At 46.8% G+C, this 13,383-nt stretch overlaps 1 pseudogene; it reads right to left on the reverse strand.

Annotated features, from left to right (window-relative positions):
• Positions 1-9,116: 9,116 nt before the first annotated feature.
• On the reverse strand, positions 9,117-9,235 carry LOC134912671 (5S ribosomal RNA; annotated as a pseudogene).
• Between the last annotated feature and the right edge of the window lie 4,148 nt (positions 9,236-13,383).

Here is a 13,383-nt window from a genome sequence, read left to right on the forward strand (position 1 = left end):
ATCTTTGCTATGAAGATAGTATTTTTACTCACGGCTTTTTCATCGCTCCGGCGATCGTAATGTGATTGACAGGAAATGGGTGTTACTGGGCGGAAACAGGCCGTTTTATGGGAGTGTGGCTGAAAACGCTACCGTTTCCGGAAAAAACGCAGGAGTGGCCGGAGAAACGGGGGAGTGGTTGGGCGAACGCTGGGTGTGTTTGTGACGTCAAACCAGGAACGACAAGCACTGAACTGATCGCACAGGCAGAGTAAGTCTGGAGCTACTCTAAAACTGCTAAGTAGTTTGTGAGCGCAATATTGCGAATACATCGGTCGCAATTTTAAGATGCTAAGATACACTCCCAGTAGGCGGCGGCTTAGCGTGTGTAACTCTGCTAAATTCGCCTTGCGACCGATCAACTCGGAATGAGGGCCTCTATTCCTTGTATCTCACACATATTGCTATCCCTATATTCTGTACCCTGAAGGGGGCTAAGTGCATCAGGGTTCTCATATAATATCGTGTTTCACAGGATATACTACTTTGGTATTTTTCTCTGTGTGTTACAGTCACCATATACCTCTTAAATTCTCTGTTTGTACTCTGCTTTGTAGTCACACTATACAGGTTTTTTTTGTCAGATACTTTGCTGGTTATATTGTACTATTACGCCCTAAGGTTATGCTTCCATATAATGTCTGCTACACGGTGCGGGAGATCCATGGCTGATCCTGCACCATGCAGTGCTGATGCCACGGATTGCTCGGAGGAAAACATTGCAGCTGAGGGTTCAGGTACCAGGGGTTCTATACACCTCAGTCAGTCTGCAGCACCGGGGGCACACCAAGACCCACCTTGGGCTGCCTTTTCTAATTTACTGACTACGCTAGTAACTAGACTTGCACCCCCTGTGGGACCTCCTGTGCCATTACAGCCACATATTGTCCCTGCAGTTAATCCGCCATGGGCAGATAATCTGTCCACTCAGTTACAGCAATTAAATCAGCCTTTGGCTAAACAAAAACCTAACCCTCGCCCACCTAGGACCAAGGGGTCTTCTAAGCGGGCCATTACTTCCTCACAATCCGCACATGTTTCGGATACTTCATCCAATGAAGATGGCATATATACTGACCCCTCAGAAACTGATGCAGATGCTTCTGATGGGGAATGTATTACACAGGTGGATGTTCCTGAGCTATTGGAGGCTATCAGGCTGATTCTTCAAACTGATGATGATGCAGTACCTCCAGACACCTCTAGGAAACCTGATAAGTTCAAGCGTCAGAAGGTTACTAAATTAGTTTTACCCCATTCTGACCATTTGGTTGCCATACGTCAGGAATCCTGGGAGTATCCAAGTAAGAAATTCTCCCTGTCTAAGAAGATGCTAGCTCGTTATCCCCCTCGCTGCAGAGTTAAGTAAAAATTGGGAAACACCGCCTCCGGTGGACTCACAGGTCGCACGTCTGGTGGTGTCATCTGCTCTGCCTGTCACTACCATCACATCTCTGAAGGAACCGACGGATAAGCGCGTGGAGGGTTGATTGAAGTATATTTACACTCTTGCAGGAGCTGTGCATAGGCCCACTATTGCGGCTTCTTGGGCTTCGAATGCTATTGAAGCCTGGCATCAGGAAGTTGAAGCAGAGCTACCGTCTGATTTTCCTGATAATGATAGACAGTGTCTTTCATATATTATTACAGCCTCTCGTTATATTCAGGAGGCGGCATCTGATGCTGGTGTCCTGGCGGCCAAAGCGTCTACTACGTCTATTTTGGCTCGCCGTATTCTTTGGTTGTGGTCCTGGTCTGTAGATCTGGACTCTAAAAAGACCTTGGAGGTGATCCCCCTTAAGGGAAACATCCTTTTTGGGGAAGATCTCAACAAGATTGTTGCTGACTTAGCATCCGCTAAGACTGCCTGTCTGCCTAGTACTAATCCTTCAGCTCCGAAGGCTAAAAGTACTTCCTTTCGCTCCTTTCGACCGCCAAGTAAAGCAAAGGGTCAGGTGTACCCGAAACAGGCTCGCACTTCCAAATCCACTAAGCCCAAACCTAAACGTTCCTGGGCTGCCTGTCAGCCTGCTTCCAAAACAGACAAGCCTGCTGCATGACGGGGCAGGCCTCCCCTTGGGGGACCCCAGGGTGGGAGGCCAACTTCTGTGGTTTGCTCAGTTATGGTTACAGACCACTTCAGACGCCTGGGTAAAGGAAGTCGTAACTCATGGATACGCCATCTCTTTCAAGAAACGTCCCCCTCGCCAGTTTTGCTTAACAAACATCCCTTCGGATCCGGTAAAAGCAAAAACTCTCCATTTGGTGGTACAATCCCTCCTGGACACAGGGTTGACAGTGCCGGTGTCTCTTGCTCAGAGAGGCAGGGGGTACTATTCAACGTTGTTCCTAGTTCCAAAACCGAACGGGTCCTCCCGGCCCAATCTCAACCTCAAGTCTTTGTACAAATTTGTGAAGGTTTCCAAATTCTGTATGGAAACTCTTCGCTCTATTGTTCTGGCCCTGGAGCCCATGGACTATATGGTATCCCTGGACATACAGGATGCTTACCTGTATATACCTATTGCCATGTCGCATCAGCAATACCTGCGATTTGCTATTGGCAACCTACACTTTCAATTCCAGGCCTTACCTCTTGGTCTGACCATGGCTCAGAGAATCTTCATCAAGGCCATGGCGGTCATGACGGCTCTGCTCCGCCGTCAGGGTGTCAGGATCCTACCGTATCTGGACGAATTATTGATCCTGGTGAACTCTCCAGAGGTTCTCCTCCATCACCTGGAACTGACGGTCCAATTCCTGCAAGCCCATGGGTGGCTCATCAACTGGAAGAAATCCTCACTGGTCCCTGCTCAGAGTATGGTGCACCTGGGGCATTATTGGACACCCACAACTAATGGTTGTTCATGTCTCCAGAGTGTCACAACTGAGGGCTTGTGCTGACCAGGAGATGCCTCAGTTGTAGGGGCTGGTGTATATGTAAACCTGGGCGGCAGTCTAGGACTTCTAGACAGATGGATGTATACCACCAATGCCCGAAGGTGTGGCCACGACAACAAGGATAAAATTAATGAGTATTTATTTAGCACAGTTCAGATGGTACACCGGCAGTTGCAGTAAGATATGAAAATAATTAGAAGCAGTACACAGTTCCACAAGATGCAGCAATAGATGGAATGTCCTTAGGTGTGGTATCCACAACAGAGCAAGCTTGGGAATTAGGATATGGAAAGTCCTTTTACCAACACCTGTTTCCTGAGTAATGAAATGGAGGCAGGAAATGGCCAGCAGATGTTGTACAGAGGCTAAATGTACTGTAGAGTAAATGGTATACGTAGACTGCCGGGTTTGCCGGATGGAACCGGTAATGAAGAACTGTTGAAGAAGTGCAGATGAACCAGTGTAACCGGAGGTGAGTAGAATGACACTGGTGACGCTAGAGATCGGTGGTATTGAAGAATAGATGACAAAGCACCGATGGTATCAGGAAAACCGATGGTGGAGCACCGATGATATTGTGTAGTTGAACACCGCTGAGAGCCAGACGCTGGAAGCCGGTGTTTAGAGCACTGCCAGTCGCAGAGAGCAATGAGGACACTGTAGAGTCAGGCTGCACCGCAAGGTGGTGATTGGTGCACGTCTCTGGTGGAATGAAGACACAGGAGCTGGAATACCTGGAACAAATAATCAACCACAAGGAGCAGAGACAGGATACACTGGAAATGACAACCAAAGCACTGACAACTTCCTGGTTCAGGAACAGGCCCTTTATACCCACAGCAGTGCAGGGATTGGATAAACAATCAGGCAGAGTTCAGCGATGCTGTAGATTGGTGGAAATAGCGTCATGTCATTAGCACCAACATGGCTGCGCCCATACAGGCATTTGGAGGGAAATCTAGTTTGTAATACCATGTGAAGATTTATAGTAATGGCGGCAACAGCCGCGGAGAAGAGTGAACGCCAACTTGCGCACTTGACACAGAGCTGGCGGCAGAGGCCGCAATGGGCGAGAAGCGTCATGCAGACCTGTTTGTGCATTTGTAATATAATGATGGAGGCAGAGGCCGCAGCTGACAGGAGACACCATGCAGAGCCATCTGAGTACTAGAAGTACAGCAATGGCTGCGGAGGGCTAGAAACGCCATTCCAACTACAAGAGTTCCTTGTGACAGCGTCTCCGGACTGGCAGAGAAGAGATGTGAAGTGAGGATGTTATTTAACATGACTGAAACCCGGGCCTGGAACGCTGAGCCAACCTCAGGAGGCACCTGAAAGGTAGGTAATGGCGTCCAGTAACCCGGATCGTGACACAGAGAAAGTCCTGAAACTTCAGGACAAGAAAAGATGCTTCCTATCTCACCCACGTGTGTCGATACACTCGGCGATGCAGGTACTAGGCCTCATGGTGTCGGCTTTCGACATGGTGGAGTACGCTTAATTTCATTCCCGCCCTATGCAGAGGTTAATCCTTTCCAAGTAGGACGGCCTACCTCACCGGATCAGGACTCACATGATCTCCTTGACTCCAGAGATTCGCCTGTCACTGACCTAGTGGCTACAGGACCAGCAATTGAGCAGGGGTCGTCCCTTATGGATCTCCAACTGGGTCCTTCTAACGACGGATGCCAGTCTGCGGGGTTGGGGCGCGGTGTTTGAGCAGCACTCTCTTCATGGTCAATGGACCAGGGAGGAATCTCTCCTCCCAATAAACATTCTGGCGTTGCGGGCAGTGTTCAATGCTTTGAAACTGGCCCTGCCTCTGGAACAGAACAGGCCTGTTCAAGTACAGTCAGACAACGCCACCACGGTGGCGTACATAAAGCATCAAGGCTACACTTGAAGCCACATGGCAGTGTTGGAAGTGTCAAAGATTCTTCGATGGGCAGAACGTCATCTGCCAGCCATATCGGCAGTGTTCATTCCGGGGGTCCTCAACTGGGAAGTGGACTTCCTCAGTCATCAGGACGTGCATGCTGGAGAGTGGAGCCTTCATCCAGAAGTCTTTCAACTTCTAGTGGACATATTGGGCCTACCAGATGTGGACCTGATGGCGTCTCGACACAATCACAAGGTTCCGGTCTTCGAAGCAAGAACAAAGGATCCTCAAGCAGCGTTCATGGACGCGCTGGCAGTTTCATGGAACTTTCGGCTGCCGTACGTGTTCCCTCCGGTGTCACTCCTGCCCAGGGTAATAAGGAAGTTCAAAAAAGAAGGATGAATACTGCTTCTAATCGCTCCAGCGTGACCCAGAAGGCATTGGTTCTCAGATCTACAGGGTCTCTCAATAGAGCGTCCTCTTCTACTTCCGCAACGCCCAGACCTCCTCGTTCAGGGCCCTTGTGTCTATCAGGATCTGACCCGACTGGCTTTGATGGTGTGGCTCTTGAAGCTTCAGTTCGAAGGGCCAAAGGATTTTCTGAGGCGGTCATTCAAACTATGTTGAAGGCCCGTAAGATGGCTTCTGCTCGGATTTATCATAGGGTCTGGAATTCTTACTTCACCTGGTGTGCTGTTAAGAATTATGATGCATACAAGTTCAGTACTGCCAGACTCTTGGCTTTCCTGCAACAGGGACTGGAATTAGGCCTTCGTCTGGCCTCCCTCAAGGTTCATATATCTGCCTTGTCGATATTGTTTCAGAGAAAAATTGCGACTCTGCCTGATGTTCATACATTCACTCAGGGTGTATTACGGATTCAACCTCCCTATGTTCCTCCTGTGGCTCCTTGGGATTTGTCGGTTGTTCTGGATACCTTACAAGAGTCTCCATTTGAACCTCTTGAGTCTGTGGACCTTAAGTGGCTTACTCTTAAGGTCTTGTTTTTGCTGGCTAGTGTCTCTGCTAGACGGGTTTCCGACTTGGGTGCCTTGTACTGTCGGTCACCCTTTCTGATTTTTCACCATGACCGGGCGGTTCTTAGAACTCGCCCTGGTTATCGGCCTAAGGTGGTGTCATCTTTCCACCTTATCCAAGAGATTGTGGTTCCGGTCTTTGTCTTTCCTGGTTTATCCTCCAAAGAGCGGTCTTTGGATGTGGTACGGGCTCTCCGTATTTATGTGAAGAGAACAGCTTTTGTTCTTTTTGGTTTTCACAAACGTGGCTGGCCTGTGAATAAGCAGACCTTGACCAGATGGATTAGAATGGTGATTGCACATGCTTGTGTACAGGCTGGCCTTCCAGCTTTTGCTACCATCAAAGCCCATTCTACTCGGTCTGTTGGACCTTCTTGGGCGGCCCGCCGTGGTGCAACCCTTGAACAACTGTGCAAGACGGCCACGTGGTCCTCAGTGAACACGTTCATAAGGTTCTATGCCTTTGATACTTCCGCCTCCCAGGATGCTTCCTTTGGATGCCGGGTTCTTGTACACGCTACAGTGCATCGCCTCCCATGAGGAACTGCTTTAGGACATCCCCAATGTAATTCCCTATGGAATCACAATGTACCCCGCTGCAGAAAAGGAGATTTATGGTAAGAACTTACGTTTGTTAAATCTCTTTTTGCGAGGTACACTGGATTCCACAGGGCACCCACCCTGACGCACTTAGCTTCTTTGGGTTTGTATGGCATTAGCCGCTGGTACCTTCTCCTGACGTGAGAATGTAGTTGTATGTGGCTACTAACTGTTGTTGTCTCTTTTACCTGCTACTGCATTGGACTGGTTAACAAAACTGAGCTCCAGTGCCTGGAGGCAGGGATATAGAGGAGGCGGCGCTATGCATCCTGGGAACAGTCAAAGCTTTTAGCCTGTTGGTGGCTAGGATCAAGATCCAACGCTACACCCCAATGTAATTCCCTGTGGAATCCAGTGTACCTCGCAGAAAGAGATTTAACAAAGGTAAGTACTTACCATAAATCTCCTTTTATCCATCAGCAATGTAGATTTTAGATAGCCCTAAGACTCACTATAGGCTTAGGGGCCTGTTCATAATTTTATCCCATCTGGCCCTCGCTGTTCAGGTATGTGACTCGCAGTGAGTTGCAACGGTAGATACAATACTACTGGAGCATTTCAATATTCCTCCGGTGCAGGGACTGCTGCCCCAAAAAGCTGTCCTGCTACCAGCACTAACACTACTGATTCTGACGCTACTTAGTAGCAGGTGAATTTTGCATTGTTGGGTTTGACCTGGCAGTGTTAATGCATTGCCGGAGGGGGTCACAACTCACAGGCTTACCATGGACACAAGATATTTTGATGGGCATATAACTCAAGTGGAGCAGCAACCTATGTTACAGCATGTCACCCTAAAATAGGACATGGAAACTTCTATTGTGTATACATTATAATTGTGTTGCAGCAAAAACAGCCACTATAGGGGTCTATTTACTAAGCCTTGGATGGAGATAAAGTCGCTGGAGATAAAGTATCAGCCAATCAGCTCCTAACTGTCATTTTTCAAACACAGCCTGTGGCATAGCAGTTAGGAGCTGATTGACTGGTACTTTATCTCCAGTAACTTTGGAGGGCATGTACTAAGAGGTGATAAAAATGGAGAAGTGAGCTAGTGAGCTAGTGGAGAAGTGGCCCATGGCAACCAATCAGCTGCTCTGTATACTTTTATAGTATGCAAATTTAAAATGTTGCTTCAATGCTGATTGGTTGCCATGGGCAACTTCTCCACTGGCTCACTTCTCCACTTTTATCACTGCTTAGTACATGTCCCCCTTTATCTCTATCCAAGGCCTATAGTGAACAAAATATTACCAGTTTTGGTGCGCAAAAAAAAAACCCTATATTGCAGCTAGTTATGTATATCAGAGTAACACATCCAAGTTACTCAGAAACAGTGAATAGCCTTTGGGTGCGGAGACCCTGCCTGAAAGCTTTCTTGTGTCATGTAATAAGTACCATTTGTCCCACCATGGAGTCTACATGAAAGATCTACTGTACACTTGGAATTGATGCACCTGCTGGATGCTGCATTTGCCATTACGGGAATAATATCAGGCTCAATTCAAACCTTGTGTTTGTAAGTGGATCGCTTAAATAAAATCAAATTCCTGTTTTAAATAATCTGCACTATTATATATTCTTTGTCTTTTTACATGGTAAATTGTGGAAATTTACGGATTAAGAATAATCCACTCTTGTGTTGATTACTTCCCTAACGTTAAGTATTACCAATTAGCTTATTATCCACATTGGTGATAAGTGTTTTTTCATGGAGTTTTTGTGAATGTGGTACTCTTCTTAGCGCTGGAGTGTGTATATCTATCCAAGGCCTAGTAAATAGATCCCATAGTTCCCAAGTGTCATGATATTGGCAATAGTTCTGATTTGTGGAGCTTTAACCAACCGTAGTCATTTCTGAACTCATAGGGACCATAATTTGGGAGGATCAGGACAGGGCTTTATTTTGTTCCTATTTAGCATATCTAAGGGATCAATCCAATTACAAGTAAAGGGGCCAAATTACCATTGGGGCAGCATGTAAACCCTGGCAACAGCACCACAATTCACCCCCATCACAGATCTATCTCACCCTAGACTCACAGATTTCTGTACATAGCCCTATGGATAATGGCTGTGATACCAATTCCCCTTAGAAAATGTCTTTGGTAACTATCCTTCTCATACGAGAGGTGTGCAATAAGTTTCTGGATGTGCAGTGCATACTGTACTGTAGGTAGATTTGACACAATCTGTTTGGTTGTCAAAGAAGATTAAAAAAAAGGAGACTCTTTTTTGGGCGCACTCTTTGTTTTACGTATAGAAATACATATAGTTTAAAACATAACTTTTATTAATTTTTAACATGGATATATCCTATTGTTAAAATCCAAAGTTAATTAGTGTGAAAAAACATATGATAAATCAAAAACATGTTGTCCCTGTGACTAAATTATTCATAAAAAAAACTAAACTCAAATGCAAAATTGCATATATCAATATGTGGGGTCAACCCAATTTAGCAGTCACAAGGGACCCTTGGTCACGTCTGTCTCCTGCTAGGTCCCACTAGGAAATCTTAAAGTTGTCTTAAGTATATGCAATTAGGGAAAATTATTTGGAGTGTATGAATAAATTTAGTGAGTGAGAATCAAAGTTTTAAGGAAGTTATAGAAGGAGAATCTGCTGTTAGCGTTAGGCACAGAGTAAAATAAATATCACATCTACAACACTCGGTATTCCCTGAAGGTCTCCCATACAAGTACTGACCAAGCTCAACACTGTTTAGCTTCCAAGATCAGACGGTATTGGGCGTTAGCAGTGTGGTGTGATAGTAGTAATGATTAGATTCTTACTAAGGGATCACTAATGAAAGTCCTCCTTGCACTGAAGAAGTGCTGAAACTGAAATAATATCAGTAGATATATTCTGGATAGAGAGGTAAAATATAGTTGGAAAGCGGATCTGCTGTCTCTGTTAGACATGGAGTCCCGCGCTGCATATTAGGCCCCTGAATCAGAGATGAGAGTCCGTGATAATTCAAGGATATAGGTAAAGAGAGGAAATATGCACCATTATTTAATTGATAATTGCCTATTTATGAATTAAGGCTGGGTATAATCCCAAAGTTTAAGAAGGATATAAACCATCAAAATTAGACCTTGATGGAAAGGCAATTTAATGATCAGAATTAAATATAATAAAATAAAATATATATATATCACAAGTGCTTTGGATATACAGAGTGATACAATATGTCCACAAGTGCTGATATTGTTTAGAATTCAAACTGCAGCTTTAAATTGTCTTTTCACCATCAAAAAGGGATACTGATAGAGTCAAAAATTTCTAGACAAAGGTTAAATAAACCCCATGTTATTGATACAATGAAAAATCAATATTAGAAGATCACATCACTTAAAGTATACAAAATGATGGCAAAAAAACAACCACAGGTGCTGATGTTGCTAAGCAATCAAACTGCAGCTTGAGGTATTCTTATTTGCGCCAGAGCAGTGGCGTAACTACTGCCCCCGCAGTCCTCGCGGTGGCTTGGGGGCGCCACTGATTTACAGCAGACTGACATGCGGACGAGCGTCCGCATGTCAGTCTGCTTTCTCCTTCCCTCCGCCGCTTGTTGGAGGGACACGGAGGGCACAGTCTCTCCTGTGTCCCTCCTGCTGCATCATCTCTGGCGGCCGCGGGTCTGATAGGGAGAAGTGCCGTCCGTGAGCTCTAATTGGCTCACGGACGGCACTTCCCCCTATTAGACCCGCGGCCGCCGGAGATGATGCAGCAGGAGGGACACAGGAGAGGCTGTACCCTCCGTGTCCCTCCAAAAAGCGGCGGCGGCGGCGGGGGGCGGGGGGCGGGGGGGGGGTGATATCTGGCACTGGGGGGAATAACTGGCAGGGGAGGGATATCTGGCACTGGGGCATTGTCTGGCACTGGGGGCATATATGGCACTGGGGGGGGATATCTGGCACTGGGGCATTATCTGGCACTGGGGGGGAATATCTGGCGGGGGGGGTGGATGTCTGGCACTGGGGGGAATAACTGGCATGGGGGGGGATATCTGGCACTGGGGCATTATCTGGCACTGGGGGGGAATAACTGGCAGGGGGGGGATATCTGGCACTGGGGCATTATCTAGCACTGGGGGCATATATGGCACTGAGGGGGAATATCTGGCAGGGGGGGGATATCTGGCACTGGGGCATTATCTGGCACTGGGGGCATATATGACACTGGGGGGGAATAACTGGCAGGGGGGGTATACCTGGCACTGGGGGCATATATGACACTGGGGGGGAATAACTGGCAGGGGGGGGATATCTGGCACTGGGGCATTATCTGGCACTGGGGGCATATATGGCACTGGGGGGGAATATCTGGCAGGGGGGGGATATCTGGCACTGGGGCATTATCTGCCACTGGGGGCATATATGGCACTGGGGGGGAATATCTGGCACTAGGGGCATATATGGCACTGGAGGGGGGGAATATCTGGCACCGGGGGCATATATGGCACGGGGGGGGGGGGATATCTGGCACTGGGGGCATATATGGCACTGGGGGGGGGGGCATATCTGTCACTGGGGGAATATTTGGCACTGGGGGGGAATATATGGCACTGGGGGCATATCTGGCACTGGGGGCATATGTGGCACTGGGGGGGAATATCTGGCACTGGGGGCATATGTGGCACTGGGGGGGTATATGTGTACCTGGCACATGGGGGGGCTATATTTGGAACTGGGGCATGTGAGTACCTGGCACCGTGGGGGAATATCTGGCACTGGGGACATATGTGGCACTGGGAGCACAGCCCTAGCAACGAGCATGACACACAGTGCATGAAACACCTGGCAACGGGCATGACACACAGTGCATGAAACACCTGGCAACGAGCATGACACCCAGTGCATGAAACCCCTGGCAACGAGCATGACACCCTGAGCATGAAAACCCCTGGCACCGTGCATGGAACCAAGAGCATGAAACCCCTGGCAACGAGCATGACACCCAGTGCATGAAACCCCTGACAACGAGCAGGTAATTGAAAAGTAATTAGAAGCCTTACTGTAGGACTTAATGTGTAATGGGCATTACGGTGTGTGGCATCACGGACATTGCGGTGTGTGTCATAATGTGTCACAGGCATTACGGTGTATGGTATACTATATCGCGGGCATTGTGATATGTGGTATAATGTCTCAGGGTCATTGCAGTGTGTGGCATAATGTATCACGGACATTGCGGTGTGTGTCATAATGTGTCAGGCATTACGGTGTGTGGTATACTATATCACGGGCATTGTGGTATGTGGTATAATGTCTCAGGGTCATTGCAGTGTGGCATAATACATAACGGGCATTGCGGTGTGTGGCATAGGGTGTAACGGGCAGGGCATTGTGGTATGTGTCACAGGCATTACGGTGTATGGTATACTATATCACGGGCATTGTGGTATAATGTATCACGGACATTGCGGTGTGTGTCATAATGTGTCACAGACATTGTATGTGCTATAATGTATCAGGGGCATTGCAGTGTGTAGCATAATGTATAACGGGCATTGCGATTCCTGTCATAATGTGTCACAGGCATTACGGTGTGTGGCATAATGTGTCACGGGCATTACGGTGTGTGGCATAATGTGTCGGGGGCATTACAGTGTGTGCATATTGTGTCGTGCATTATTGTGTGTGGAATAATGTCTAAGGGCAATGCAGTATGTGGCATAATGTATACTGGGCATTACTATAATGAGGAAAAATGACAAATAATGTAAGGGGCATGAATCAGGATTATTTTTCTTTCCTGTGGTGGCCAACGTATGGGCGTGCAGGTTGCAGAACTGGGGTATAAGGTGGTCTTTTCCTGCAATGCCACGCCCCTTTATGCGAAACCACGCCCATTCCAACGAAACCACACCCCTTATTTTGCCGCGCGCGCCTTCGGCACGCGCATATTTATCCCTTTCTTGCTCCCAATTATGTAGCATGAAGGAGGTGGGGGGGGGCGCCGAAGAATTTTTTGGCTTGGGGGAGAAAAATTTCTAGTTACGCCACTGCGCCAGAGAAAATGGATACTTGCAGAATCAACAGTTTTAAGAAAAAGGTTACCTAAACCCCATAATATTGATACAATAGAATGAATAAATCACACTCTCATTGGCTTATCTCTGTTAATGTATCAATGTGGATACTTAACAGTATATATTGCCACATCTGTGGAGACAATCATTTGTATCCAACTGAATGCTAATAACTGTATGTGGCAAATATTCCTATTAAGCATATACTATTAATACAATGTGTAGGAAAGCTGCCGTCTCTGCAAAATTACAATGTATATTACTCCACATGTAGGGACACCAATTTGTATCCCACTGAGGGCTCTCATTAGCGCTAAACATATAATGCTAGTGCATGCTGTGAAAATGGAGCCATCTGCGCTGAACACACGATGTGTGTCCACATATCACACAGCCGGATTTTATCTATCAAATACCGCACTAGTTGAGAGCCAATCAAAAGGTGGTTGCTGAGGTTGCTGCACCCAGGATCCTGAGCGGAGGTTTAAAGATACACAATTATATAATTATAAAGAATTACATCTTATTGGTTTATTAATTGAACATGAAAAGTGAATTGGAAAATATATATATTTTTTTCCATGTGTTAGTGTTACTTTATAATTATATAATTGTATATCTTTAAACCGTATTTGTTATTACAGTATGTTTCATCATCAGTTCTTTCTACATTATACGTTAGACGTTCTGACATGAGGGCAGCGTGGTCAAGCAAAGAGTGGTGTTTTTGTGGCCAAGATTGGTCATGTAACTACCGTACCACTCATTCAGCAGCGCACCACCTCTGGGGACTGGTACGCTAACCAATGCCTGCTGCAAGTGCTGGAAGTCATTTCTAGGCACTATCCAATAACTCTAACCACATTACCCATAGTTCCAGCCACAGT

Source organism: Pseudophryne corroboree, chromosome 4 (assembly GCF_028390025.1).
Source record: "Pseudophryne corroboree isolate aPseCor3 chromosome 4, aPseCor3.hap2, whole genome shotgun sequence".
Lineage (NCBI taxonomy): Eukaryota > Metazoa > Chordata > Amphibia > Anura > Myobatrachidae > Pseudophryne > Pseudophryne corroboree.